Genomic DNA, 27,969 nt, shown 5'->3' with positions numbered 1-27,969 from the left:
CACAGTACAGATCTCAGAGTGAAGTTCAGAAGTGAAAGCTCCATTCCTGTGGAAAAACTCTCAATCAGATTTCTGTTCTACTTTTATGTATGACCTGATAACCCAGATTCGCCAGACATCTTAAGAAACCCCATAGGAAAGGCAAAACCAAATAAACACTAATAAAACCATTGGCCCAAAACCAACATCGACAATAAAAACAAAACATAAACTAAAAGAATTTTTTTAAATGTTGGAAGAAGGTGAAAAAACAAACAAAAGATAATGTATCCATGAACAAGAATGAAGTAGTATATACAAAGAGCAGTCAGAATGAGAAAGAGCTCATGGGAATTAAATAGGTACTAGCAGAAATGAAGAACAGTAAACTATTTTGAAAGATAAAGTAATATCTCACAAAATAGATTTAAAAAGATATGTAAGCTATGAGCAAAAGGATATGAAAAACTAGAGGAGAGTCCAGTGGGACCAACATTCATATAATAGGAAACTAGAAAAAGAGAATAAAGAACACAAAAGGAAAAAGTTGTCAAAAATGATTTAAGAAAAATTTCCTGAGCTGAATGACCTAAGTTTCCATATGGAAAATGTTCACAGGCATGCCCTGTAAAATAAATGAAACAGAACCACATGAGTATATATCACAGTGGAATTTCAATACATGTATAACAAGAATATTCTAACTACTCCCAAGAAGAAAAAAACTTAGCTTAAAAGGATTGAGACAAAATGTAGTTGACTTTCTCATTGGAAAGTAAAACAACAATAAATCAAGGTTCATGCATCCTATAACTGGAAGCTACTGACAGATGCCTTCCACTAAAAGGAGAGGACATCCGAAGAGGAATTAAAAAGAGACATGAAATACACCAGAGACATTCAGGGAGTCGCCAGGATTACGGTCTGAAACTCTCAGGATGATCACCTGGGCAGAAGACCCAGAAGGCAAGCAGTTCATATGGGACTATGTATGAGACAAGAGTTATACAAATAGGGGGCAAATGGGAGATGAATTAATTACAAGTACATAGCAAACAAACAAATAATAGAAAACTCCAGAGAGGAAACAGTTTGTAAAAGTCACAAGCGTATACTACATGGCTTCATACTAAATATCAACCAACCACAAGAATGCTATGCAATATCGAGAGAGTAGAGAAATAAGAAGTGTGCCTGTGGTGCACATAGTGGTAGAGAAAAAGAAGTTAGATTCAGCTTCCAAAGTGCCAAATCCACCGATAATGCCTAAAACTGAAAACTTGGGGAGCGGCAGTCTAAATAGGTTATACAAGGGTCAACATCCAAAAAACTAAAATTGTCGCCTGGACGGTGAGATGGAGGTGAGGCATCTGAAGAAGCCATGTTTTTCTTGGTAAGTCATATAGAATTATCTGGCTCTTTAAAATATGTACTTGGACTTTGTAGAGTGGCTTGACTAACTATATACATGCAGAGCTTTGATAAAAGTTTAAAAAAATAAAAATACACAATTTATTCATGAAAGATTTAAACATTTCTGATCAAACCAAGATAAATGAGCGGATAATTAAAATCAAATATGTTGTAGTTTACATAATTTAATCTGTTATTTATCTTAAGCTAAGTAGTTTAAGAATGAATCATTAATAATGCAAAGATGACACTAAAAGAGGAAGTTCTTGTTTTTTAAGTCAGCCATCTTTTTGTTGTTGTTGTTTTTCGATTATGCAGAGTATGACTTTTCCAGATGTCATCATTGCTGTAGTTTGGGGAGGTGCTTCTCTGTACATCTTGACGCTCAGGACAATTTTTCTTGTGAGTCTCCAGGTAGGAGTTAGATATCCCTAACGCCCTTATCTAGATTTGATTTGATTTCACCAAATTTTTATACATTATTCTTCCATCTCAATTAGTAGCACTGTAGTCTTTCTTTTCTTGTCCCTATAAATGCTAGACAGCTTGAAAGTCAAACATCAAAATATAAAGAGTATAATCAAGGGTTGGGAAAAAAAGCCATCTGAAAATAGTTATTTTCTTCCACTTAATGTATAGGTTCTCGTGAAAACATTCCTTGTTATTTTTAAGACTGCCTAAGACTGAAATAGTTTCCCCATTGAAGAAGCTATGGAGAATGAATACATGCAGGTCAGGGTCAACTTGGTCCTCAAAGACCTCCTAGTTTATTTGATTAACTTCAGCCAAAAGATAAATTATATAGTTATATGACATCTAAAAGTCACTTTGATAAAACTGGGTACATGGTGACCTAGAAACCTTTAGACTTTGTCAGCTAGGAGTAAGTGTGACAATGTAAACCCCTTTTCTCCCTGTGGTCAATACTCACTGGATCAAAATAACCATTATATTAGCCTCTGTGCTTCTGTCTACCCTGGCTTCTTTCATTTAAGCAGGTGCCCCTTTGTAAACTCCATTTCCCCCTTCTTGAGCTTTGTTTCCTAGAGAGGACTTCTTTTTGGCCTAGATTTTCTTGCCTGTATGCTGTCCTTCCATTTGGCAATAGAAGAAACAAAGAGAACTTTAATGGAGATGTGACTACTCATGGTTCCCACAGCAGTAACTTGTAAATCTGATGTTTATTAACATAGTTGAATCTGGATTTACAGTTACCTTTTCTAAAATGTGTTAAATAATATACAGGAAAGTCTAAAATTAAATAAGCTTATTCACTCTAGACATTAGTATCTTAACAAGCAGCATATTTAACAGTTTTAACCCTTTGCAAGGACTATGGAAAGCCCTTAAGGTGAAGAAATCCTTTCTTCATTTAACCCTTCCTTCCTTTTATTCCCCATTATTTCTTACTGCATATTTTTTTGGCTGATAGAAGAAGAGAAAGTGGAGTGTAACTTTTTTCTCTCACCACTGTGGCATCCTTGCCTCCATTACAAAGTAGCAAATCCTTACAAAGGGATACTTACTATCTCCAGAGGCCCCGATTATAACAATTTCCTTTGTATTACCTAACACCTGATTAGTCCATTTATTCAGGTAAAATCCCAAGTTTCTTTCTAAATAGATTTAGAATCTAGGCTGATATTTCACAAACAGAGCAATTCACTTAATAAAGAGGTGTCTAAGAGTAAAGAAAATTTTGTTATTTCATAGGTTTTGCTATCATTTCATTAATATTGTCTTTGTTAGATATGGGTTTAACCGATTTGGGAGTTTTTGTTGGAGAAATGAGTCCTGTGGGACTATTTGAAGTAGGGTAAGGAAATTGCTTTTCTGTTCTTCTAAGCCTGGTCAGAATGAAAGAATAAGAATAAAAGAACAAGAAACAGGTTGAAAATATTCCATTTTAAATATTTATAAAATATTTAGAATAATGAAAGAATTTATTCCATACACATATGAGCAATTTTGAGTGATAACGATAATCCAGAGATTTGCTTGATTTAGCGCCTGTGCATCAGCTTTTTAACAAAAAAGGTGATGAAAATGCTTTTGTAATTGTATTCGATGCAAATAATTCATGCAAGGATTACCAGCTGACAGAATATGAACACTAACATTGTAAATATATAACACGTCATAAGCAAGGATCAGTTCAGGGAAAAGAACAATAATATAATTTATAGTTCATTGAGTAATCTTTTGAATTTTACTTTATAGTCCACAATGTTCTATGAAGTCATTTCTTTTTTTTTCTAATGCAACTGAAACCTCCGGCAGTTCAGAATGTACTTGTTAAATCAATTCCATCAAGACATTCAGTTAACGCTAATGGTACTAGGGAGTGTACATTTCATCGTCATGACGAGTCTAGGAAGTCGAAGGGAGAGGCACCTCCGGAACACAAAGTATTTAAGAAGCTTCTCGAGGGCATTTTCCTCAGGCACATGAACACTACTATTAAAAGCTCATAAAATTCTCCACAGTTCATTCAATAAAAGCTCCATGGGAATAATTTTCTAACTGTAAGATTTTGGAACTTCAACTTCATTATTAGTAGGTGTCACATAAAAAGTATTTGTATCTAATCTGTTGTTTATTAACATAGTTGAATTGGAATATACAGTTACCTTTTCTAAGATGTATTAAATAATACACAGGAAAGTCTAAAATTAAACAAGCTTATTCACTCTAGACACTACTTTCTTAACAAGCAGTATATTTAGCCGTTTTATGCGAGGACTATGGAAAGCAGTTGTATCTAATGCTAAGTCACCGATTTAATATACTTCAATTTATTTAAAAAATATTGAGTACCTACTATAAGTCCTGCGCTGGTACCTGTTAAGAGGTAGGTCAGGCACAAGTTCCACCCTCCAGGATTTAAGATTCCAATGTTTGCTACTGACTTGGATCCTAAATTTGCCATTCTACAAGCTAAATGCAACAAGATTGGTTTAGGCGCTTCCATTGAAGCTGGGGGTGGGAGGTGGTGGTGGTGGTGGTGGTGGTGGTGGTGGGAAGTTCCCTTCGTGTATTGAGGATGCTTTTAAATTTGCAAAGCCTTCACAGAGGTGATATTTCAGATGAATCTTGAGGGATGCAATTTATATGCTGCTAGAACTATATAAAATTTCTTTACTGGCCCTTTTAGGTATTCATCTTATATCCTATATCAGTTGATATGTTAATAATTTGGGAAAACTTCTAGGTCACTCCTTTACTATTTATAAATAAATATTTTCTTACTACTTCCTATGGGATAAAATATGCCCTGGTAATAGAGGCATTTTTTTTTTCTCAAATTTTCTTCAGAAAAATTGTCTTCATCTGCCTGAAGGCAACTGTTTTACCAACTTTCACATGATTCAAATTAAGTAAGTTATTTCTCATGAAAGGTCAGGGAACTCCCATCTCTGCATGTTAATGGACAGATAACATCTAGGAGAGGTCATTCATAATTGTTAATGGAGGCTAAAATAGTAGTAGCACTCTTTGAATAGTCTTCTGAGTGGAGGTTCAATGCAGCATATGAACCTTCATTCTGAGTAGGTTGGACGTCAACACTAGTGGCTCACTTCTGCCCTGATTCGCAATCATGAGAACAGGTTCTAGTAAGCACATCGAATTCTTTGCACGTGTATGCCTGTGTACACGTGTGTATGGTGTGGTTTTGTAAAAGCTACCCAGGTGATTCTGGGCATTTGCCCACTTCCTTTAAACCCCACGCCCCTCCCCGTAATCACTGATATAATGATTTTTCTTTTAAAGGTGAGAATTTCTTCTACCATTTATTAGATCTTCTTTTAACATCTGAGGACATTATTCTCCTCTTCGCCATTACTTTAGTCTGCTGTTTTTGTAAAGTCTCTTTGTGCCATGTTTGGAGATTCTTCCTCTTGTACACAGTTTTTCTACACTAATAAGAGGAATTGGAAGCATATAACATAATTGTTGTTTTTTATTTTAATATCAACAAATGAAATAAAGCAAAACCGTGAAATAACCTTGTGCTCACCACATTAGAACTGAACGAAGTTTTAAGTTTCCTCTTAAATATTGGAAATATTGGAAAAGGTTTTCTTCAGTGGAACGTACGTTCTTGTTACGTTGTGGTAATAATAAATAGCTACTAAATTTGTACTGGAAATAGCTTGATCCCCCTTATATTCTCTTTTAAATTCTGTATTTTCTCTTTTTTTTTCCCTAATTTTTTTAATCCTTCAAAATGTACTTCAAGTAGTCTCATTAGTCTAATTTCCAATTTCTCATATATATATGTACTTACTCTTAGAATTCTTTTTTAATTCTTCACTCAACATAAGAAATTTTAAAATGCATTTTAATCTTTTTTGCTAAACTATAACCATATCCAGCTACATTGAACAGATATTGAAAATAATTTTATCTCCAATGTTGAAACAAACCAGTGCATGAATAAATGACTGAATTAACTGTACTATCATTTTCCTTAGATGAACTTGTGAGGCAAATGTGATAACCACTACGCTACAGAAACAGGACCCTTAGATGAACTTGTATTTCAACGTCTACATCAGATTTTCAAAACATATTTTAATCATTTCTTCTCTCACTTCTGTTCTTGGCAGTATCGTATGTTATAAATATAATATATAGAATTCAAAAGAATTCAAAAGAATTCAAAAGGAAATCCAGAGAGCTTTACTTGATACGAATATTTTATGAAATGAGAATCAAACTGTTTACAAATGGGGAGACTTATTTACGATTATCAGATGCATTTACAAGAAATAACCTCAGTTAATTTTCCCTTATGTTCATGAAATAAGCCAGATTTAGTTTTGCTTACATGGCTTAAGTGGTTTTGTCTGCCTAAGAGATTTTCAAGTCTTGTCTCCATTTTATTTTATTTTATTTATGTCATATGCCATATGGTTGGGTTCAGACTGCATTTCAAATTATCTTTGTTATCTGCATTAGATGTATATTTTTTTATTCGATGCTGTTCTTAAGAGCAAAGCTGTGGTGGATAAATACTATTTGGGATAAGTGGTCAGGGTCCCCATGGCTTACTTATATTTTTTTCCTCACCAGCATATTAAGTATGGGGATGCATCACCTATATTTTGCATCAACGTCTTTAGAGAGCTTTGCAATATTTCTGGCATCCATTAACTACATGATCTTGAAGAGAAAATGATAGCTTTAGCAAAACCTTCATTTTTTTTTTCCTTTTTGAAAAAAGATCTAAATATAGCAAATATTCTTTTCATTTCTTTAGTGTATTTTAGCATTTTTCTTAAGTTTATCAAACATGTATTTTCTGCCTGGTTTGACTCTATCTTGTGTTTAAGTTGTCTGTTATATTCTCTACATATTTTGAACCTGTCTCCTAAATATACATTTTAAAATAATTTCACTGCTACTTAAGCCTCACTATACTGATCATTTCACTTTTCTCTCAAGAGCCATAGAAAACTATGTTAAAGTTTGCTCAAGGAAAACAAATCACAATCAAAGCTGAAGTTTTAAAGCACAATCAAAAAGACAAAAAAAAAAAAAAAAGTGCAAAATGATGGAAATGGCCAAATAGAGGTATAGAGTCAGTAGTTCTGTGTCTAAATCTTGGATCTGCCACTCAGTGTCTAAGTTACTACACTAATGAGCCAAAGTTTCCTTATAATTTTTTCCATTATGAGATAACCTTGTCAAACTTCTTGCATTGTGCTTTGCCCTTAGAAAGTACAATACAATTAAATCCATTTTTTCAGTCAGTCACAGTGCCTAACACTAGCAAGATAAAGGTGAAAAGATACACTCTTGTTCATGATTTTGTTTGGTTCCCACCATACCCTGGACCCCCTTCCCTTCAAATCATATTACCACTCCCCACTCCCCAACCAGCCCTGCCAAAGAAACAAGAAATGCCGATATTCTCCAAATCTCATGTTGGAGAAGGTCATGATATGAGGTTACCGGATGAAGGTCTATGATTTAGAGAACATTTTATTAATAGGACTGCAAGCACAGATGGCTCAGAGTTCTTTTCTGGGACAGTTTTCTGAACCATATCCATGGCAGCTGGTTCATGTGACATGGTCTTTACCAGTGGAAGAAGGAATCAGGTGGCCTGGCTCAGTCTCAACGGGGTGGCGCCCTGCAGAATTGGACACTATTTAGCATAAATTTACTGATCTTTGAAACAGATCGTTTTGTGATTCTCCTGCTTTTTCTTTATACAGAGAGGTTTCATCTGCTATAAAGTTTAGCTTTGTTACTGTCTTTCCAGCTCATACTTTGCTTCGGTGTGATTTATCAATGCTGTTTGTGTTTCAGATAAAGATAGAATTAAAACTTAAAGTTAAAATTGCTTGAAAAATAGCATAATGTGACATGAAGGCACGAACCAAGCAAATATTCTAATATTTGCATCTAAGGCTGTTTGGTTTAAGTTAACATCATATTCAATACTGATCTTTGTCAAATGTCACTCCATGAAAAAGAAAATTCTCAAATAGGGAGAAGTTTCAGTGATAACTGAAAATTATATTCATTTGTTGAGATGTAGCAAGAGAATGAACCAAAAGGAATTTTATTGTTTTAAATATCAATATGCCAGATAACTATTTTATATACTTTTATAAAACAATAACAACAAACTTGATGACTCTGTACTGAAAATCTCTTATTGGCTGTAAGACTCACAGAATTTTCAAGTGATAATCTCCTCTGCCATGAAGTCATTACGTCAGCCAGCTTGTCCACAGGACACTTTCCTTCTCGGCATTTTCTACTGGATTCCTATGATGGGCTCAGTCACGACTTTGTGATGGAAGGAGAAGTAGGAGGAGTTCTTGTTTAGTGCCCCTCAAACCCGAATAGCTAGGAGTATATATTATTGTAGAACTCCTTAGGTGATTCTGATGATGAACCAGAACTGGAAACTAACTTAAGAAAATGTGCTTCTGGTCTTACTTCGGGTAACTAGGCTTCTAGTCCCCCACGTCTAGTAACTAAATCCTGGATATGATCTCTGATGCTCAAATTCTACTTGGTACATAACCTAGAACACTTTAAAACTGTGCGCTTTACTTTGCACTTCCCAGTTGACTTTCTCTCTATGTTCTCACCTAGAATAGAGGCCTAAACTCTAAATCCCAAATAGCCTGGGCCGTACAAAAGAGGTGACAGGATGCTGGTGGTAGGCTCCTCTGAATCTTCATTCTTACCTGTTCCTGAGTTTCCTGACCCTGGGCTGTGCTTCTGTTTGTCCACATGTCTGTCAGAACATCTGCTTTTGTCATATTGGATGTCCCTAACCTCAGCTGCTTCTCTGCACTACCACCTGTTGCCTGGCATTAAGGCCCTGCATGAGGACTTTCAGATTTAGGCATGCATGTGGATCATCTGCAGTGCTGATTAAATAGATTTTGTCACTCATTTACCCCAGTCAATAAATCAGAAACCCTGGGAATCGATCTTAGAAATCTCGATTTTTAGAAGCACCCAGATAATTCTGTTGGAGTTACTGCTGGGCTATACTTTAACAAGAAGAACCTTTAGCCAGGTCCATTTCCCTAAATGTGGTTCCTATTTTGTTGGTTCATCTTATCTAAGTCTTAACTCACTTAATTTTAATGCATCTGGCTACAGTTAACATGCCACCCACCTGGCTGTGTGATAAAACGTATCAGCATTGAATTCAATCCGAATGTCATCTCTTCCGTTTCTGATCCCCAACAATTGAGATTAGAATTTAATCCAAATGTCATCTCTTCCATTTCTGATCCCAAACAACTGAGATTAATATTGTCCTTTTCTGAACTTTCATTGCACTATATTTGTTTCCTTCTTTTGCTAGTCACCACATTCAATCTCGTATTACAGATGTTTATCCATCTTACGAAACTGTGAACTCCACGAGGGCAGGCTCTGGGCCTAGGTTGTCTCTCTATTGCCAGTGCTTGGCACGGTGACACGAGGTTTACCACAACAGTGGGTGATACAAAAATATTTTTTGAAAGAAAGAAAGATAGTGGTAGACTTGGCACTGGAGGCATAAAGAAGTTATGTGATTTGGGGAGGTTTATTATTTTTTTTTAGAAAGTAAAAATACTTTATTTGAAAGTCAGTAAAAAAGAAAACCTTTCTAAAAAGAATAATTGGTTGTAATGATGAAAAAGGGAATATTATAAGAAGGATATTGAAAATGGCAATGCTAAGTCTTTCCATCTGGTCACTGGTTTGACTAGGAGACCGTTGATGGATGAGACTTGGGAATTATTTGAGTTAGACAGCAACCAAACTGTTCTTAAAAACAGTGCGTGTAGTATCTTCGTCTCTGTAGTAGTTGCCCATGTTAAGGTCAAAACAAACAAAATTAGCTAATTTCAGAAATCAACTCCTCAGAAACATTTTTTTTCAGAATGTTTGAAATACTTTCTTTAAAGAGCAGCCTCAAAGTTGGACATTATTGTTTCATTTCAATACAAAGAGAACTAAGATTTTTCCAGGGTGCTTCATGATATTATAAGAAGCAACAGACCAACCCATCTGACCATTTCTTCTACAACGCAGGTGATAACAGGCTTGGACTCTCAGTTTTAAGCATTTCTTTTCCTTTCCTTTAAGGAACTGGACTAAAGAAAATATTTGTTTTAGTTCCTTTACATATTCCTCTTTCTCCTATTAGAAATGGCACACAAGTCCCAAAATGATGTGGTGAAAACTGAAGCCAAAGGCATCTATTTTCAAGAAAATTAGCCAGCATCAGAAAATACCTAGTTATTATTATCAGAAGCCCTAATGCTTTTGCCAGCTGGAGGAGTGCAATGTTGGAGTTGATGCAACTTGATAGCAAGACCCCAATGGAAAAGTCTATTAAAGAAGTTTTGTGTACAAAGATCTGGATATAAAGTGCATGAGGAAGCTTTCAAAATGATAAACTCAGCCAATGTACTTATTTCAGTCCCCCTGACATTATTTCATTTTTCTCTCTTCTAATAGTCACCATCCAGTCAGGAAAGAGAAACCACATCAGTTAATTTAATATGAAGAATTCTCCATCAAATGTCAGAGAACTGAAAATCTAAATAGATAGAACCAGTGATTCACAGAGGTAGTAACTGCAAGAAGTAGGTTCATTCCTGTGTCTGGGACAAAAAAGAATAGACCGGGATTGTTAAATTTAGAAGTTAATAGGAGAGCTTTGTATAGTTGGGACACAAACTTATGAAGAAGGAGCTTCCTGGCTATAATTGGTACCCCAGGAACTTTCGAGAGGACACCCAAAGAACTTGTGAAGCCTGGAGGTGACAACATGAATGAATTAAAATCTTTGCTCTTGAGGTGTCCACAAGGTTGTGGGGAAAGTGATAAGTTATGTGAAAGCAAACTTCAAAATACTGCACAAAAGCAAATTTCTATCATAGTTATTGCAATAAATTTTAGATTTATATTTATCATGATCATTCAACTAAGATATTCTGGGGCATCCTGGATTTCGTGTCTTCTGTCCCATTGTCAAACTGCATGTTAGACTACAGGACTTGATTTTGGGTTTGGAATGTATAATAATCGGCTATAGTCAGCTTTTAAATCTGCTTAACTAGGACCTAGACTTATTAAAAGTAATATAAAAATTTCAGTGTCCCCATTATTGATATTCAAGATCTGTTTATGCAGTCTTACTTTTCTGAATTGATTGATGGTTCTAGAGGCTGTATTAGCTTCTTGGAGATTGGACAGGGTAGAGTTGGGAGTGGGTAGAGGGTATTACTGTTGTCATACCTTTTGAGATATGTTAGACACTCTGAGCAGAGACTGAGTTAGCAAATACAGGAAAGAAAATGTGTTATTTTACTCTGTGAGTTTACCTTTTTTCCTTTAATGAGCAAGAAATTGTTTATTATAAATTTTGAGTCAGAAAACAGTTAATTAAGAATCCACAAATTATGGATACTTTCAGGTGGAAAATAATCTCATAACAATCCTTCTCAGCTCTACTTGTACACACAGGAGGCAAAATCAACATTTGTACTTTGGTTGATTGTGAAAGAACAAAACATTTAAATATGAAATAATGGGCACAGAGAATACTTCCTCTTGATTTAGGATAACAACTTTTTGCTGCACCATTTCAACCCGGAAATCAGCTGATTTACATAAATGTTGCATAAGTATTCTGCATTTTGTCAGAAAAGAAATATTCTACAAATATCTGCAGCCAGGATCTCTCCCTATAATTAGTTTCTCATTATGCAGTTTACCGGTGCTTCAATACATTCAAATAGTCCTTTATGCTAATTGCATAATATTTCATTGTTAGCAGAATGTGCAATAGCGCTCTCACTATTTGACAGAAGTTGGATCCTTAATCTAGATCTTTTGTAAAATAAAGCACATTGCCTGGCACATAGTAATTATAAAGTTTATGTTGATTTATTGAAGACTGACATAATTAAAACACAGATAGGTACATTTTAAGAGACATGTTTTATTGTGTTGATGTACTGCTCAGCAGTTGGTCTCTTGAATAGCCATGTACTTCTCTGGATTTCTCATTTTTACATCTAAAACTATAAACAAGTAACATTAAAATTACTTGTGGAATTTAATGAGAGGACTCATCAGAAGTTGTAAATTATAAACACAATCTATATTTAAAATATTTATTGTTTTTTTCTGCAATTATTTTCATCTTCCCATGAGCAATTCTTACAATCAATAATAGTAATACTTAGTAGTAAACCTTTGTGTTTTTCCTCTGTGAAAATAACGTACTAAAATCTTTACATGATTATTTTACTTACTACAACATGTTTATAGGTAAGATTTTATTATTATTCTTATTCTACAGATTAGAAAAACTACGATTTAGAGGGATTAAGTAAATTGCTGAAAGGTATCCAGTTAGTACGTGGTGGAGCCAAGATTCAAGGCCAGATCTTTCTGAGACTGACATCCATCTTGTTAATCATTGTACTACATGTGGTAGAATATAATTTCAGGGGGCAAAAATGGGTCCTTTCCAATTGTTATAGAAGACCAAATCTTTTCAGAAGTAAACTTGAGTTGGAAACAAAACAAAATAAGACATATACAAAAAGAATTGGAGTATAGAATCTAAAATTCAGAGAAGGAATAATTGAATAGGCTATTGAGTCAGAATTAGAAACAAAAAAACCTTTCATTTTTATGCAATGTGAATAGTGCTTAAAAACTGAGGCTGAACATCTCCATCTTTTTATGTTCTTAATGGTTATTAGCCATTTACAAATCTCTTCTTTTTTTTTTTTGGAGGAGGGTCTGCTTAAATCTTTAACTATGATTTGAACTCTTTTTCTTATAATTGAGTTGTAAATGAAAGCATTTTTAGATGGTAAACTCTATAAAATATTCACAATTCTATTCAGCCACCATTCAAGAAAAATATTTTAAAAACATAGATATGTGGAGAATTTTAGCAAAACTCAGAAAAAGTTTATATTTCTCAGGTAGAGGATGTATGGGGGTACTCTGCTGAAGGCTAGTTCGAGGACATCCATCATCAAAGACTGGGCTTCTTTGACTTCCCTGAGATGTGGCTCCCTTTTTCAGGCTGTCAAGATGGCTGATAAATCTCTAGGTACCACATCAATATTCCAGACAAAAAGAAAGGAGAAAGCTGAAGGAAGAAAAAGGTACATGACATCCTGACTTGGTTTATTTTTATTTAGATGTCCTACCTAATACTTCTGCTTATATTTTGTTGGCTAGCATTGGGTCAGATGACCATCCCAAACTACTACAGAGCACGACAGAAGGGTGAGGGTGTGATGTTTTCAATGTGGCTGTTGCTGCTCAGGATTCTTTTATTAGGGAAGAAAAGGATGATGACTAGCAGGCAACCAAAGTTGACAGTACTATATTTATGCGAACATATATCTAAAGGATGTTCATTATAGAATAATTTATAATAGAAAATTTAATAAACATTAGTTAGAAAATAGAATTAGCTAATTAGGCAATATGTGTCATAGAACTTTATGCTATTAAAATTACATCTAAAGGTTACTTTCAGATGTGAGAAAAAGTATTAAGTGAAGAAATAATATATCAAATAACATAAATGAACACTTTTTATTTTAAATCCCACCTTTTAAGATTTAAAAGCAAATGTATCAGAATTTTAGTATATTAAGTAATAGTATTTATGAGTTTATATGGGAATTAAGTAGAGTGGTAATTTTTTCCTAATTTTGTTAATTTTCAGTTTTTCCCCAATGAACTTGAAATAGTTACATTTGTCAGGAAAAATATTGCAATATTTAAACTAGGTAAACTTAAACTAGTGACAGAGCTATGTATTGTCAGAGTAGAGTGTATTTTAGAGTGCCATCATAAGGCATTCAAATGAGCAAGGTGGGAAAAAGTTTCAGATTTGTGTCTTGCCCAGGAATTTGGCACACTTGAGTAGACATGCTGTGGTTAGTAATAAAACACATAAAGACACTGAGAATCTATGTAAGGGGAAGCCAAAACAAGTGCCAGGAGCTTAGATTAAGGACAGAGGAGGAAATGAGAGAAAGAGCCATACTTGGCCACTTTAATGACTTCACTGCGTTAATCTTGCCTATTAGACCACTTCTGATCATGAAGTTAGTATTCTTGTTATTACTCTCTTAGGATTTCAGTGTTTCCAGAAGGTCACACGTTCCCAGGAAATACCTCGCCATAAAATGGGTATATATTTAATTTGGCTCCAATGTTTATTGACAACCATCATTAAAGGGCTTTAAGACACAGATGAGATCTGTTTTGCAGAAGTGGAAGTTTGGAATAGGTATCACGTAGGCAGGGCACAGTAAGTTTGGTGGCAGGAGAATGCCAAAAAAGGATAAGTCATTTAAGATGTTTGAATTGTTTATTTAGACTTTCTTCGATTAAGCAACTCTTTATCTTTCTATTATGGCAGAAAACCTAACATCTGATACATATTTAGCACAATTAATGTTTACTGAATGAGTCAATAAATGAATTAATGAATGTGAGTGGTCCCCTCCAGGAGACAAGACAGGATCCTGAGACACATGCTTAAATTAAGTACAGAGACGCCAAACTGGGTGACACCATCAGCTATGAGACATGAGGTCAGGTCTAGAACAGCAGTTACTGTGCTCTGATGCCAAGTCACCCATCACAACTCCTGAAGTAGCTCCCTACCCTTCATCCTTACCTTCCTTAAGGTCAGTCTGGATTCTCAGAACAGCAGAAGGGCTGAGTATTCATGAGCACCAGCTGATGGCTAGTGAGAACTAAAAACACCAGAACTGGGCAGATTCTGGTATTTTTCTTCAGACTTACTTTGAAGCAAATAAATATTTAAGTTAAATTTAATTCTCTTTCAACTCTTGAAGCAAGTTTTTTTTTTTTCTTAATGTTCTTTTAATTAAGTTGTGTTACTTTCTGTATAGGCTTAGTTGTATGTTTCTACTGGTATGAATTATATCCTTGAATGTATGAAGACATAGAGACATTTCTTCCGGTAACTTTTAGAAAATCAGAATGGCAAAGAATTACTGGATGCTTTCGAATGTATTTTTCCAAAGAAATTTCTTAAAAGACTGAAGAAAACAGAAACCTAAAGCCCTTAAGAGCAAGGATGGTTAATCTTCCCTGAAGCCCAGACCCTAAACTCTAAACTCGTTGTGCCCTCTTTTCTAGCACAATCTTCAAAGACATAAATGCTCACAGTTTTACTTATAAGTAAAGAAACATCTGGACAAAAGCCTTTGAACTATATGCTTTATTTTATAACAAAAAAGTTTCATTTGTAGGCAGATGTCTTTACAAGCATACCATGATGGGATGGTAATATAGGCCATAGACATCATGATGTTTTTATTTCCAGGACTTTTCACAGGGTTTTTCTTATTATGGAAAGGTGATCTATTTATAAAAATTTTATTTATATTCTTGGGCTCAATAAGCTAAGGAGATATAGCAAGACATAAATAATGTAAGTGAAGAGGGATAAAGAGTAGACTGAAGTGCTCTCATGACGGATGTGGCTATAGGACCCCTTTACAAGATGCAATATAATTTTAATATAACAAGGATATTCATCTTTGCTGCAAAGGGTAATTACGTGGGAACGACAAACACTGCCACACAGAATGGTGAGGCAGATTTTCCCAAAGAACAAAGAAGACAGGAGAGGAAATGACAGCAACAAAATCTGGAAGCTGGAAGGTAGATGAACACGTGGCAGTCAATTCTGCAGGCTGAAGAAATCTCTAAGCTGAGCTAGTAGTGCACGTTACACAGAGTACATTTATTAGACTGCAAAACTTCAGAACCGCAGGAATAGGATACATCTGATAACTCAAAGTGAGATTCATGTGAGGCTGGAAGAGGAGGATCAGTTTGTCATCTACATAAGAAAAATTTAGATTTCTGTTAACTGCGATTCCATGTAATGTAGAAAGATTTAGGGATAGAAAGATACATCACCTAAGAAAGTTTCTGTATACTGGATTTCCAAATAAGTTTTGACTTTTGAGTAGACTTAGAAAAGTTATTTCTTTAGATCTTTGAAGGTTCACAAGCATACCCATTACGCATTCAGATCCAGCACTTTCCCCCCCACCCAGTGAAGGTTTATATATTGGCAATTTTTCATTATAAAACAGGAGCTAGAGTTTTTAGCTTGAGTCATCCTTCTAAATAGGCAGCTGGTCTCTTTTACCAGCTGATATTTCATATTAAATTGTCCCCCAGATATTTCATCAGAATGGCTTGTGGCATCCACCCTGCATTTACCTCATGTCCCTTTTGTGGCTCATTGTCATTTTGCACAATGGAGTCTGGGTGACAGCTGCAAATTCTCTGGTTTTCAATACGCAGAGCATATTTGTCAGTAATTAAGTCTCAGCTTCTCTTTTTGCATTTGTATTCTCAGTACAGAGTATTGAGGGCAAATTAATTATTACAATGATCTGGACTGGGCACTCCCTTCCCTATACTGCTAACTGAAGTCCTTCTAATTCATGGATTATTTTAACCACTAAGAAGCAGAGATAAAGAAAATACTGCTTCCACGTTTTGAAATTGTTTTTCTTCTTAAAGGTAGCATTTTTTTTTTTTAATCTTTATTTCTAGGTGAAGTTGCTACACATACTTATTGCCCTCAAACAATGCTTTTCAAAAATTTCAATCGTGTATTTTTAATGGTAGAAGAAAGTAAATACTTATCTTTGGAAGACTGAGAACAGAGCATAAGACCATGGAGAGAGTGAAAAATATTTTAAATCTTAAGTTTTAGCTTAAAACTTTACTAGTTTTTTTGTCTCAGTAAAAAAAGATAGTTTTTGCATATCATAACGCTCAATTTACCATCTCAGGGGAAAATGATACAAAAAAGCTTTTGTGACATTCATGCTGTGACCTGGAGAATATCTTGGCATGTCTTCTCATATGCCTTAGCTCTGTGCAATCCAGATTCAAAAAGCAAAGGAAAAGATTCCTCACAAGGAATCATGATTTATATTGCTTCTGATTCCATTAGAGTTTCTGTCTTCTTTTTCTTTTATCATCTTAAAAAGTTAGCCTTTCTGAATTTAGCAGATATTGAAGACTTTCTTATAAATTCTTTCTGGTGACTATCTATAGTTTTGTCCTCCAATGACCTTTTAAATTTCAGAATTCCAAATTAATTATTTTAAGTATACAAATATACATTAAACATAGTTCCTAGGTATGTAAGCTTGAAAGTCACATAATCTGGGTTTGAAACCTACCTCCTTCATTTTTTTGACATGCAAATTTGACCTTCTTAATTACTCTGTTCTTTATTTTTCTCACCTATGAAATGGAGATGAATATAGTATCTACCTTTTAGGATTATTATAAAAATTAAGTGAAATACTATATGTAAAATGCTTACAATGTGCCTGGAAAAGTACAAATAATCAATATTGTTAGCTCTCATTAGTAAGAAAATTGAGTCCAGGAAGAGAAAAATTGAAACTGCAATAAAGTTTTTGGTAATTTCCTAAAATTATAACCACGCATATCTGTTTCTAGAATTCTTCAATTAATAAATAGTGACTATTGCTCTCCCGATGGCCACCAATTCTACAAAATATTGGCACATACTTCTATTTGGCCATTCTCAACAAAAAGTCAAAACAACAGACTGTTGTGATCATCTCGACAATGAACTCGGAGAGAGAAAGCAACACATACAATACATATGTTCATTCATTCATGTCCTCATCATTCATTCCACACACATGTACCAAGTACATGCAATGGGTTGTTCACATAATTGAATACCACTGAAAGATCATGCCTTTGTCCATTTCACTACAAGCAAGATGATCATTTCTAATCCAGGGTCAGAGTCTCTATTTCTGCATTTGGGTACATTTCTACGAGAAAATGGTTCAAATCATAACACTATCCTCAATGGTTTGAACCATGCATTGCAAGCTTAGCTGGACCATTTCTACTGCTGGCAAATTTTTCTTCAAGGCTCTGTCTGTTGCATTACCTACAGCAGCTTTTCTAAACCTTCCTTTTCTTCAAACTTCTCAACTCTACCATTATGTTTTTTACTTTTTGCCAGTGACCTGTTGAGATTTTACAAAGGAGTTCAAGGTTATGTACAGTAAACTGCCTCAGCTCTCTCCTCTCCTTCTCAAAAATGTATGATAAGATGAACTCATCTTATCCCCTTCCTCCTCCTCTCAGAGAAGTAGACACCCCTCTTTACAAAGGCTAATCTTTTCCTCTAAATTCTTGGTCCCACTCAAGTTCTTTGTTCCATCAATTACCCTCATCTGGTTCTTTTCCTGGGAGAATCAAAACAGCACCTTCTTCTCACTTTCCTGCTGGTTACGAAACCCCGTGGCTATTAGTGTCTCAGTAGGAGTTTCCTTTTCCAACGTAATCATGTGTTTTCCACCAAAAGATCTAACATCTGCAGGTAACAGAAATTAGAATTATTTTCAAAACTGATTTAGCCAAGAATTTAGTTGCACATTATGAGTAAATAATTTAGACTACTCATAATTAGACTTAATTGCATATAGATTTAGTTGTATATTATGAGTAAATGAAACATTATGAGTATAAAATAATCTCAAAAATCACACAATATTCTAAATAAGGTAGTCCACATAGAAAATAAGGTCTAGCTTATAAGGAAGTTTTCAAGTTAAATATTTACTGTGTACCTTCCTGGGATTTGCATGTGCTAGACATTGTAAAGGAGACATCTCTGTTGTTTAAGAGTTTGCCTTTGAAAGATGTTATCAGCTTCTCAGCAGACCGATGAACCACCATGGAGAATATACAGGAAATAAGGTTGTAGTATAGACTCATGTTATAATTTTCAATACCTCAGGCAGAAAAGAACAAACCAACAGGTATTAGATTCTTCCAATACTTCATTTCAGGTTGGAAAAAAAACTGGATAGAGATGTCGACGTGAGCTGCTTTAAAAATTTATATACTGAAATCTTGAGGGGATGCTAAGTGACTGATTAAGATTTATTTGTTTTACTTAAATTGTGATGATTAGATTTCTGAGTCTCTGAGCAGCAACTACAGATCCCTATTTCTCTCCTTCTATTTCATTACTTGCTGATAATTTTATTTTATGCTGCTTTGGAGTTCATCTCATAAAATGCTACATGTTCTCACATTGTGTTGTCCTTCTCTTCCCTAATTCTTGATGACCTCAAAAAATAAAGGTGTGTAGGAAAAAATAATTGTCTCTCTCCTTAGGAATATTTTAAATCAACTGACATTTCAGATTGAATTAAAGGGAGAAAATGATCAAGTTTTAATAAAGCTATATCTAGAAAAGTTTGCTTTTAAATTACAAAATTATTTATAATACAAAAGTATAGAAAATCACTCTTGGCTATCTAAAATGTTTATTTACAACGAAGAAATTTCAAATTTAAGCAAAAGCAAGTTTTATATTGAAAAAAGTTTTATGTATAAAAACATTTAAGAGCTTTTTTTTCATACCTAGACACGAAGAGGTCACCATAGCTGATGTGGCTCTATGTGTGACACGGAATGCTCTCACTGCTATTATAAACCTCTCCTGTAATAATCAAATCACTGCAAACAGTAGACTACATTTATAGTGCCCTCCCTAATATAACTCATATACCCCTTAACCCACTGCAGTTTGGTTTCTGCCCACAAATATTTATATAAGCTTTTCTCTAATATCAAGAATTACTTCCATGTCACCAAACCCAAGGAACAGTGTTCATGACCATTTTCTTTGACTCTAAGCATCATTAATACCATTCTCCACTTCTGTCTTTTGAAAATCTCTCAGCTTTTGAGATTCCACTCTTCTGGTCCCCCCTCCCCCCGCTTCTTAGTCATCTCCTTGGCTGCTTTCTTTTATTTGGTTCTTGGAATGTCTGGACTCCAGAAAGAACATACTTAGATATGACTCGGATTCCAGTTATGAATAAAAGAATGAACAAATGACAAGTGAATAAATCATTTAGTAATTGTTTTGATTTAAGAACACCAAGGAAGACCTTTTATAAATATGAAATGTTATTGTCTCCCTCATATTATTTTTTCCTGTTTGCATTCCATGTACCTACTACATTCTTCTTTATTTTATTTATTTGATTTCAAATTTGTAAAAATAACTTCTTCTAAAAATCAAAACTGTACCAGAAGGTATACCAAGAAAAGTACTACCCCTTGCTGCTCTACTCCATCTTCTTTTTTTCCATTTCATTTCAAATCACTATGTAAAAGAAAAGTTTCTCATTTTCATTTTTTCTTCCTCTCTAGTTTACCAGCTCTTCATTGTCACCATCCTGAATCATAGAATTTTTAGATTAAATGACTTCCAGATAATCATATCTCCGATAAAAGGATTATACACTCTATAATTACAACCAAATGAAGACTGAAGAAACCAACCCAAAATAATTTTCTCTCACTCTAAAATAAGGAAACGAACTAAAATTTTTATCTATTTCTTGCTATTTTGGAAAGGTTTAATAAAAATATATAAGTGGTCTTAATTTATTAAGAATAAATTTGGGAATTAAACATTTATTCTGCCTTTTCTATATAAAACACATGAGGATAACCTAATAGTTGATGACAGAACATACTTCTTTATAAAATACTTCTTAGAAGTACAGAAAGAAACAAATAACATGTAATATTTTTCTTAATGAAATAATATCTCTGAGAAACATTTATTAATGGTTGTTAAATTGTCAAATGAAAAACTGATAGGAAACCTTAAAATGGATGAATTGGGTTGATTATACCTGAGCTCACAGATCAATCTTAACATCAGAGAGAGAGAGAGAACCAGATAGGATGTACCATCTGATGTACAATAGGTAGTGCACACAACCACCTAGGAAGTATTCTTACTGAAAAGAATTCGATGACACTTCGAGATTTAACTTCTCGGTTCAGTGGAAATTCATGAAGTAAAAGAACATGTTTTAAACAATGCCAAGAGGTTACTATTCAGATTGTGGGAAATTGCAATAAATACATGGCAAGAAGAAATGGGGAAGAGAACTCATAGATTATCAGGGGCTTAAAGGCATATTAACCACATGCAATGTATAAACATTGTATCGTGATTTGAACAAACCAACTGAAACAATACACTTATAATCAGATACATTTGCATATTATCTAGACAAAATTTGACTATGAAATTGTTGTCTTCAGGTATGATAGTATTGTGGTTATATTTTTTGGAAAAGTCCCTACCTCTTAAAGACATATGCATACGTATTTACAAATAAAGTCTTTTGCCCATATTTATAAATTAGGTTATTGGGTTTTTTTGCTAATGAGTTATAGGAGTTTGATATTTTATAAAAATAGAAAAAAATTCTAAAATTCATATAGAACCACGAAAGATCCGTAATAGTCAAAGTGACCTTGTGAGAGAATAAAGCTGGAGGCATCACAATCTCTGATTACAAAATAAAATGCAAAGGTACAGTGATTAAAACAGACCAGTACTAGCATAGGGATAGGTACAGAGACCAATGGAGGATAGCGATTCTAGAAATAAACTCATAAATATACAGTTAACTGATCATTGACAAAGGTTCACAATGGGGAACAGAGAGTCTCTTCAACTAATTGTGTTGGGAAAACTGAATATCCATGTGCAAAAAATGAAATCGAACACCTTCATTACACCATACACAAAAATTAGTTCGAAATAGAGTAAAGACTTAAATATAAGACCTGAAACTGTAAAATTCCTGGAAGAAAACATAGGAGAAGAGATTTTTGATGTGGGAATTGGCAATGAATTTTTGAATATAATACAAAGAGTACAGGCAACAAAAGTGAAAATAGACAAGTGGGACTACATCAAACTAAAAACTTTTTTCAGAGCAAAGTAAACAACTAACAGAATGAAAAAGCAACCTGTACAATTGTAACAGAACCCAGATTCGTATGCCAGAGCACAGCAAAATGAATCACTAAAGTAATGAATATGTAACAAGGAAAGAGTTTATTTTCAAGAGGCAGACAAACCAGGAAACAGGCAGGAAACTAAAATCTGTCCCCCCAATGACTGAAGATGAGGATTTGAATGGGAACTTTATATGCAAAGGAAAAAAAGCTAGTGATTCTAAATCTGACAAGGGAAGTTGATGATTTGGGGCGAAAGACAGTTTCCGAGGATTCTCGTGTCATTTCTTCTGTTGCCTTTGCATCTAAGGAGTCATCGCTGTGAGTGTAGACTTCTTGGAGCCCACGGTTCTTTCTTCATGTTATCTCTCAATTCATCCGGTCTTTCTGATTCCTGCAGAACAACTGAACGTGATCTTTAAATCACTCGAGCATAGCGCTGTTATCTACCGTTACATTTTCAGGAACTGCCATTTCCAAAAACAGATTATCAACTATGATTACGCAAAACAAGCAAACAAATAAACAAACAAAAACACAAGCCTAAACTACAGTTAATCATCCAGTTCCTACATTTCTATGCTTAACTTTAAATTTTAAACTTATAAGCTAAAACTATTGCTTCGGAATGGCAGAAAATATTTGCAAACCATATATCTGATAAGGGGTTACTTTCCAAAATATAGTCACTCATTTTGAAGCACCACACATGCATGCGCACGCACACACACACACACATCCCACAAAAATATCTTTAAAGAATTTTAAATTATAATCATCAATATCTTCTTTTATTTTCATCTTATATAAACAGCACTGTAAATAGGGAAAACATATCCAAAATGAAATCAGGTATTTTTATGTAGAAAGTAAATATTTAAATCATTTGAGGAAAAACCAAAAAATATATATGGAACATTTAAGCATGAAATAAAGATCCATTTTTGTGACTGCTTGGAGCTTTGTTTCAGAAAAAAAAATAAATACAGAGAGTCAATATTCACTGTTTTAGTTAAACTGAAGCCAGAAAGAGCTATTTCTATCTCTGAGTTGATCTACGGGTGGGAAGAGTAAGCAACTGATCTTTGCAGTTTGGCGTGGGAGCAGGAATAGTCGACTTGTTGACCAAGGTTGAGCCAGGCTCTTGAAGTCAACAGACACCCCCACCCCCGTGCCCCCACCCCGCCTTCTGGTCAGAGGTGCCAGCCCAGTGCTGGCTCCTGGCCTCGAGAAAGGTCACTGTGCCGAGAGAGACCACATGCAAGCCCTGGCTCAGGGGGCTCCTGGTCTGCAGAACAGCCCTGGGGACGGAGCCACGATGCAGACAGGCTCCCACTCTTGTACCCCCGGCGTTGGATTCATGGAAAAGCCAAGATTGCTTCTCGGCCTGCCCATGGCCCGAGACGTGCAGTACAATTTCAAAGCATCATTTTAATGTCCTGGAGCTAAAGTTCTGCACGTTCTCGGCAGCGAGACTGATGTCCTCACGAATCCCTGATTCGGCGGGGAAAGCTGGCCTCTGCTCTTCCTTGGAGTAACTCCAAACCTTAAGCAGGCACAAACGAAGCGGCACTGAAATCCTGTCAGCACAGGACCGGCCTGCGCGAACGATGTGCGGGCACTTCGGATGCTCTGGCGTGGAGCGAGTTCGCTGTGATTCTGCTCTCGGTTCTCTTCTCCTACTTCGTTTTCATAGGCATAGGCCCATGCTTCATTGTCAAACCCAAGATGAGTTTCTGGGTCCCGGTGAGGATACACGGTGAGGTCAGAAGTTACAGGAAAGAGAGACCCCAAAGCATTCGCCTCGACACTCCAAAGCTGTTCCACCATGTGGGCTAGCACTGTCCCAGCACTGAGAGAGCGAAAGAACACCAATGTCACCATAAAAAAAAATTAAAAATTAAAAAAAAAATTAAAAAAAAAGAAGAACACCTGGTTGTATTAGGATCCTGTTTTCCTTCCCATAGTAGGGACTGCAAGGAAGTCAGCAATGAACGATTTTGCTCATCACAAACACAATGACGCTTTCTAGTTTATTCAGCTACCGTGCTGAAGGATTTGGTCACCTGAACATTATCCATGAGAGACACTCTCTCCTATTTAGCCCCCACTATGAGTACTCATAAGAGCCAAAGGACACAGAACAAATGTGCTAGCTTTGCTTTATTATTTTATTATTTGTTCCAATACAGCTTCTGTCATGATCCTTACGTGTTACTCCCCAGAAGAAAGTAGGAAGCTTGGCAAAAACTCTGATTTACCTTTTCACCTGCAACTTGCTGAATTAAAATAATCCATATAAGACTATATCAACATTAGTCATATCGTTATTTAGTTTTCAAAAATTTTCCACTTATAAACAACTTGGCAGTTATGTTCCACAACTTAGTAAATGACATTCAATTTGGGAAATAAAATACACTTTTATTTTTTAGTATCGTTTTATTATTTCATCATAATATTTTAAAATAACATTATTATAATGGCCCCTACATGAACCCCAGGTTTTGCTATCACATTTTATTTGTCATTTTGCTCTTACTTTGCAAGTATATTTTTAGGTTAACATCTCACTAATGAATGACTTATCCTTAAAATAAGAATTTTAGTTCTCAGTTCTATCCCATTAGTCTTATCTTCTCTACCTGCACACAATTTCAGACTTATGCTTCTTTGATAAATTCTCTTCTTTGACATACGCCTGGTGCTACAAACCTCGATCTCATTAATTTCTACTCAAGTGTACAAGAATGTGGTTGAAGTCCCTTTATCTGCATTATTATCAAGATAAAGAGAAAATGTCTTTGGAGTAAAAACTAAGACTAATGGCAAAGTCGCTTCCCCACCCATAAGGTAGAACCATAACATGCAATGGCAACTTCTAGCTCAAAGATTCTAGGTTTTTAAACCAGAAAGAAAAATAAAAATGTAAATTGAGAAATATAACAAGCATCGCCTATGTGTCTAGTAGAAAGAAAATCTAAGAGACAAAAAGAAATCTCGGGAGATCCTTAAATTTTCTGTCACCGGAACAAATGAGGTTAATATGTGGCTAAAGCAAGAAGCAGAGCAAGAGGCCCCAGTGCACGAAGCCACAAGGCCACACAGAACAAAAGAGCCAAAGGGAAAGAAGCAAAATTATGAAACCAGGGCGGGTTTCCCAGGAAGAGAAAAACGAAAGAGCACAATTGTGTGGGGAGAAAAATGAGAAAAGGTGAAGTATGAAAGGAGATGCATCTTGCAGGAGACTTGCAATTACATGAGGCAAAAGAGAAGGGCCAAGGAAATGTTTTCTCTCTTATAGTCGGGGAGAGAAAGCTGCCGGCAGAAGATCGTGAAAAGGCAGGTGTTTTTAATGCGTTTTTTCCCCTCTCTCTCCTTTCAGACAATTGCAGCTGCTATCAGTTAACCAGAGAGGGAAACTTTTGAGTTTGGAACCCCAAACAAGAATAGGCAAATAAATCATTGGAGTGTATTTTGCTAAAATCTAGATCTACTGAAATGTGCAGCTCCCAGGGTCTCAGGGATTTGTACATATTATCATAGAATTCTTAGTCTCTACCTTTGAGATATGCTATAGAATAGAGTTTCTGTATCTGAGTCCCAGAAACAGTGTGGTATGTGTTAGTTTAATATTAAGATAGTATATGCTACTATATAGTTATTTTGTTTTACATAAACACTGAAGAAAAGATATAACTGGATAGATTCAATTTAATTCTTACAGAGACGTTAGAAAACTAAGTATTTATCATCCCCAGAAGCTGTAAATATGAATATGGTTAAGATGTCTAGAAACATCCTCCATTTTAATTTGCTATGTTAATAACTGATTATTGTGGAAAATTTTGTGCCCTTCACAAATGAATGTAAGTAAGTCTCAAACCGACAAATCGAACAAACTAATTAGATATTCTGTGTCAGTTCATACATTATACGATATGCATGTATTGAGGAGAAAAATAGGCAAGTGGCCTGATGGCATGTGAAATACAATCTTGAGAAGGGAAAAATGACTTTTCTGATATTTCTTTGATTCTTTTCTCCCATTTCTGTTCTTCTTTCTCTCATTCTAAAACTTCTGTTTACTAGGTGAAGAACCCCACCATTTTGATTATCAGCGACGCTTTTTTCTTTTTGATTTATCTGTAATATTGTACGCAATTTATTTGATTTGAAATACAACTCTTCTGTTCAATTTTATTTTAATTTAGGCAGTTTTAAAGTCCAAGTGATTTTTCATCTTTCTGTTTCTGTATTCGGTTCTTGTTTTATTTATGGAATATTTTTAGAGTATCTCCTAGAATTTATCTTTTTTATGACTTTTTTTCATCCATATTCATTTTTTAAAAATTTGACTCTTTTCTTCAAGTTTTCCTTAAATGTCTGGGGATCCTTGGTTGTTCACTCACTCTCAACATTTATGATAGTACCTGCCACCATTAACTTAGGTTTATTTGGATGAGTTATTAAAGAAAGAAAGAAGAGAGAGAGAGAGAGAGAAGAGAGAGAAGAGAAAAGAAAATAGGGAAAAAAGCAGAGAATGAAGATAGGAAGAAGGAAGGAAAGAAGGAAGAAGGAAGAAGGAAGAAGGAAGGAAGAAGGAAGGAAGGAAGGAAGGAAAGAAGGAAGAAGGAAGAAGGAAGGAAATTAAAGAAAGAAGTTAGAAAGTCTGACTGGGCTGACTGTAGATTAAGTTATTTGAAGGCAGGTTTCTTTTTAGACTGTAGAGAGAAGAAGTTGGATTTCACTCAGGGTGGCCCTAAATGGAAGAGGGCTTCCCTCTGGGACATCAGCTCCCATGGTAGCCTTCCTAGCTCTTCCCATTTTTTAAGACAATAACCCCCTAACTTTTAATCATCAGGGCATTTAGCATTCTCTAGCAAGCATCAGAGGTTAACAATCCTGTATATACACCTTCCATTTGTGTCCCGGATTTAGACCCTTGTACGACCTTGCCCTCCACGGTAGTATTTCCAAATTTCTGACAAATGTTAATCTTTAGTATTTGTGAAATATCAATAAGATTTGAAAAGAATTCTTAGGAGTTTTAAATATGTAACCGTTTTGTATTTGTGTAATACTTTATTTCTAAAATAATAAATCATCATAAAAAAATCAAAAGATTTTTCTATGACAGCATCACACTAAAAGTTTCGGATGTTTTTATTACAAAAACAAAGTAATAAATTCATGTTTTTTAATCATCGCTGTCCTCAGGTCCTTCTGGTGGCCTGAGAGCCCCCTCGAGGTCTAGTCCTTGGTAACCTCTCCCACCTCCTCTCCTCATCAGCCCTCATCCAGGGGACATTGCTCTGGCCACATGACTTCCTTGATGTCCACATATGCCGGGACTGCTCCCTCTGGCCAAACAAACACTCAAGTCTCGCATCTCTACATTGCACATTAGAGTCGTTCAATAAATATTTCTTGAAAGAATACGGACTAAATTGAAAAGACTTACATTAATAAAATAAAATTATCATTTTGTGTGTGTGCGTGTGTGTGTGTGTGTGTGAAAATACCAAAACACTCTGGGTCTAGTTGTATTCCTTCAAACATAGCAAACTTTATGCAGCAAAAGTCACATTTAGCTTATTTTAGCAATAAAGTGAGTGTAGGTACTATGACTCCAATAGTATTCACTGTGAAATATGTTTTGAGAAGAGAAAAGGTGAATAGTTTTTTTTTTTCTTTTGTTAAGTAACAAATTTTTTATCACAATTGTTTTTATGTATACATAGATATAAGACATATTCTTATTCTGAGTTAAGGTTTACATTCGCTCATAATAGTTTACAACACTTTGCAAGTGCTTATTGCAATTTTATATCGTCACTATATCAGAAGCGGGAAAAATTTTTCTCTAAATGCTATGGAGTAAATGTTTTTGGCTTTGTGGGCTATCTGCTTTCCATTACAACTAGTTAACTAACTCTGTAATTGCAGTGTAAAAGCTGCCATAAATAATACATAAATGACAGGAGTGCCTTTGTTACAATAAAATTTTATTCATTAAACATGAAAGTAGGCTAGACTACAACCTTTATGCGAAGGATAGTAAATTAGACCCAGCTCAGACTAAAGACAATTCTTGGTCTTTCTTCAGTCCCTAGATAGTACATCTAAGGTTTTCGTGAGAGTCCTCGAGAGTGCACAGAG

This window comes from Pteropus medius, unplaced genomic scaffold, assembly GCF_902729225.1.
Source record: "Pteropus medius unplaced genomic scaffold, Ma_sr-lr_union100, whole genome shotgun sequence".
Classification (NCBI taxonomy): Eukaryota; Metazoa; Chordata; class Mammalia; order Chiroptera; family Pteropodidae; genus Pteropus; species Pteropus medius.
This window is presented reverse-complemented; position numbering follows the sequence as displayed.